We start from the raw sequence: 4,226 nt of genomic DNA, 5'->3' as shown, positions 1-4,226 counted from the left end.
ACGGGCTGCCCGTGAGCGTCGCTCTGCGGTGCAAAGAGCACCGGACTGGGAGCCGGGCGGGGTGGATGGGCTCCGCGGAGCTGTCTGCCAGCCTCGGGCGGTGCCAGTCCCGCTTCTAGGAGTCAGCCCGGCCCCCGAGCAATTGTAGTATCTGCCCCGAACGCCCTGCGTGGACACTCCTGCAGGACAAATATTTACCGCCCTCCTTGCTTGGCTGCGGACAGGCCTGGGCAGAGGGTGCAGTGGGTCCCCTCCGACCCAGGTCCCTGATCTCCAGCTGGGAGAGACGCGGGGCGAGGCGTGCTGGTTAACGGTTAAGCCAGGCTCGGGGCAGGCTGGCACGGGCTCTGGGCACCTGCCCCTGCCCCTGGCTTTGCGTTTCCTCCCTCAAGCAGGGAAGTGTGAGGAGGGGGAGCCTTGGTTCCTCCGGGCTCCGGGTTTGAGCGAGGGTCCTGCCGGGCTCCTGGTGTGTCCCCGTCCTGGAGGGCTCCCCCAGCAGGAGTCTGGCCTCATCACATGCTTGGGTAGCAAGCAGGGCCTGTCCCACCTGCGAGGCCGGTGTGCCCGGGCGTAGGTGCTGGCAGGCTCGGGGGAGGTGGGGGGACCCCAAAGATACCTGGCGAGATGCGGGCAGAGCGAGGCTCCTTCCCCGGGGTTAAGGCACCAGCTGCCCGGGGTGTGTCTGGGCACAGGGCGGTGGGCCCTGTGCTCGCTGCCCGCGAGGGCACCCCCGCTGGACCTGTTCCCGGGCCTTCCTATCCTTGGCTCTCCTCTCTCCAGGCAGCGGCCGGTTGGACCCGGAGGCCTCCCCTCCCACTACTCGCGCCAGCATTTCCCTGGGGCCACCTTGGCACCACAGGTTTCCTCTCTGGCAAACCTGCCCGGCCTGCCTTCCCTCCGGGCCGCGCTGCCTCTGCACTGACGTGGTGGTGACAGGGGCCAGAGCTCCAGGGACCTGTCAGACCCCGTCCAGAGCTGGCAGCCTGGTAAGATGCCGCTCCCTCCCCCACCCGCCCAGGGCTGGAGCCAGAGCCGGGATGGCTCCCAGCTCCTGACCGTATCCTTCCAGAGGCTGAGCCAGGCCTGGACATGGTCACCTCGAAAATGAGAAGACCGCGATGGGGTGGGGGGGAGGGGCTGGGTTTCCCTCAGCCTCCCGTGGGGGCGGTTACGCGGGGCTGGCTCTGGGGCACTCTTTCTGGCCCAACCTGATGTGGGCAGGAGCCTCCAGGGCCAGAGCAGCAACCTGGGGAGGGGGCCCGTTCCCCGTCCCTGGTGTGTGTGTGTGTGACCGAAGGGCTGCCCCCCCATTTCCTGAAAGGGGACCTGGCCCCGAGCCCATCAGCCCAGGCGACCGGCCTGTGGGGTTCCTGACTCCGTGTGGGGAAGATTTCACAACGCGGGCCCAGGGGGTTTAGAGAGGACGGTGAGTGAGCCAGCACCGTGGAACAGGAAGGCCAAGGACAGAGGAGCAAAGGGAGCCGAGGTGGGGCGGCCTGGCTCACTGGGGAGTCAGAGAAAAGGGGGCCTGGGAGACAGCGTCGGGGGGGTGGGGGGTGAGCCTGGGAAGAGCCCCACTGCCCAGGGCTCCCCTGGGACCCTTAGACTTTAGGAGCCGCTCACCTGTCGGGGGAGGAGAGGGGGACGGGCAACGCAGGGACGTGCTTCTGGGAGGGGGAGCAGGTGCACTGGGACCTTGGGTTTGGGGTTTTTTTTGTTTGTTGTTTTTTTAAACATATTTTTATTGATTTCAGAGAGGGAGGGAGAGGGAGAGAAACATCAATGATGAGAGAGAATCATGGATCGGCTGCCTCCTGCACGCCCCCCACTGGGGATGGAGCCCACCACCCGGGCACGTGCCCTTGACCCGAATCGAACCCGAGACCCTTCAGTCCGCAGGCCGAAGCTCTACCCACTGAGCCGCACCGGCCAGGGCAGGTTTGAGGGGTTTCAGAGGCTGTCGCGTGGGAGAGGTCTTAGGGGAGGGTCTCCATAGAACAGCCCTCGGTCTCATGCTGATGTGTGGAGATAAGATTTATTCCCGTAACTGCCTCCGCCCTGGGGTGTGGGTTTCTGCTATCTCGAGTCGGGGATTTACAGCTATTGATCCTGTGCCGGGAGGAGCAGGGCAGCCCTGCCTCCCCCGTGGCCTTGGCGAGGGAAGGCAGGGCTTACTAGGGGGCTGTAAACTCTGGGCTGTTTCCCGTCTGCCTGTTTCCCTCATCCGCTCCTCCTGGCGGACGAGCCTGGGGTTTCCCAGGTAGCAGAGCGGTGTTTGTGCAGACCCCATGGGGTGGGGGCTGTGAATGCGCCCTCAGCCCCCAGGGCCGATGTGGAGGTTCGGGGGCTTGTAACAGGTCTCTCTCGGAGCAGCCCCACGTATTGGACAACCGGCGAGGCAGAGGTTGGGGAGCCGGAGAGTTAGGGGGAGAAGGGGAGACAGCCGGACCCCGGGCCCCTCTGGAGGCAGCCAGGAGTGAAGGAGCAGCGACAGCCACGCCTCTGGCTTCCCAAGCCCCTGGTCACCCAGGTGGTGGCCCAGCTGGAGTGACAGGGAACCAAGGTCCAGGTGACTCAGCAGGTGGGGGGCAGGGCTGTGGCTGGAACGAGTAAGACCTGTCCTCCCTTTGGGCTTCTTCTCTGCCCACTGGGGGGTGGCCCTAGCCCAGGGCTGATACTTCAGCAAGGAGCCAGAGGACCCTGAGTCTCCTGGCAGCCACTGCGAGGAAGCAGGCCCGAGCGCCCTACCTGGTCTGGCTCAGTGGTTAGAGCGTCGGCCTGCAGACTGAAGGGTCCCGGGTTCGATTCCCAGTCAGGGCACAGGCCCGGGGTGCGGGCTCGATCCCCAGTGAGGGGCGTGCAGGAGGCAGCCGATCCATGATTCTCTTTCACCATTGCTGTTTCTCTCTCTTTCCTTCTCCCTTCCTCTCTGAAATTTTTTTTAAAAAAGAAAAGAAAAACGAATAGACATGTTTCTCTTTAAAAAAAATGTTTATTTATGGGTTTTTGAGAGAGGGGATGGAAGGGAGAGAGAACAAAGCCACCGATTTGTTCCGCTTGTTCGTGCTTCATTGGTTGGTTCTTGTGTGTGCCCACCGGGATCACGCCACAACCTGGCCATGTCACTGCGATGCTCTAACCAGCCAAGCTCGCCGCCCAGGGGGACACACATTCCTTTCACTCGGGTGGGTCTAGGAAGGTCAACAGTGAGCAATGAACCAGATAACAAGAACAATGAGGGGCTCTGTGGTCTCCTGAGCAGGGGTGAGGTCTGGGGCAGGGACGAGACCCAGCCTTCCGCCCCAGCCCCCAACTCCCACCCGCGGCAGATAATTACATGGTGAGGCGGTAACTGCTACCTGTGCTGGTGCCGCGGGCAGGGAGGACCAGGCTGCACTGATGCCTTCCAGGCTCCGAGCTGCTCACCGGGAAGGGACAGAGGTGGCTGCAGGCCTGGCCGTCGGAGCCATAAGGTAGCGGGACTCACTGGGCAGGTGTGAGCCGGGGGAGTCAGACAAGACGTTGATTCAGCAACCTCGGGGCTGGAGTTCTGGCTCAGGAAGGATTCAGCCCGGCCCGCGGGGCTCAGTGCTGAGCGTCGGCCCATGACCAAGAGGTCCCGGGTTCAATTCCTGGTCAGGGTACATGCTCGGGTTGCAGGCTCGATCCCCAGTGGGGGCCGTGCAGGAGGCAGCCAATCGATGTCTCTCTCTCATTGAAGTTTCTATCTCTCTGTCTCTCTCTCTAAAAAATCAATAAAAACATTTTTTAAAAAAGAAAAAGAATTCAGAGACAAGATTCAAACTATAAGGTGCCGTTTAGCCCTGGCCGGTGTGGCTCAGTGGATAGAGCGCCCTCCTGCGGACTGAAGGGTCCCAGGTTCGATTCTGGTCAAGGGCACGTACCTGGGTTGCAGGCCTCCCAGCCCTGGTCGGTGGCAGGCAGGAGGCAACCAATCGATGTCTCTCTCACATCGGTGTTTCTCTCTGTCTCTCCCTCTCCCTTCCACTCTCTCTAAAAAATCAATGGAAAAAATACCCTCGGGTGAGGATTTAAAAAAAAAGATAAAGTTTGTTTGGAAAGTCACAGAGGTAGAAGCGAGTTGCAGAAGAAATGGGCTCAGGACACATTACAGGGATGAAGGAAGGGCCCTTGGAGCTCAGGAGAGAGAGGCAAGGAAAACAGGCCCAGGGGAGGGGGAGGCCTGGGAGAGGGAAGGGGGAGGG

At 61.9% G+C, this 4,226-nt stretch overlaps 1 protein-coding gene across 1 annotated transcript in view; it reads left to right on the top strand.

The window, feature by feature from the left end:
* The window catches only part of LOC102249421 (gamma-glutamyltranspeptidase 1), a gene marked incomplete at its 3' end in the record, with an annotated part of 33,110 nt that overhangs the window by 7,477 nt on the left and 21,407 nt on the right, over positions 1–4,226 (top strand). The gene's annotated exons all lie outside the window — the stretch shown is intronic.

This window comes from Myotis brandtii, unplaced genomic scaffold, assembly GCF_000412655.1.
Source record: "Myotis brandtii unplaced genomic scaffold, ASM41265v1 scaffold97, whole genome shotgun sequence".
Taxonomy (NCBI): domain Eukaryota; kingdom Metazoa; phylum Chordata; class Mammalia; order Chiroptera; family Vespertilionidae; genus Myotis; species Myotis brandtii.
Note: the sequence above shows the minus strand (reverse complement) of the source record. Positions and strands in the feature narration are given on the sequence as shown.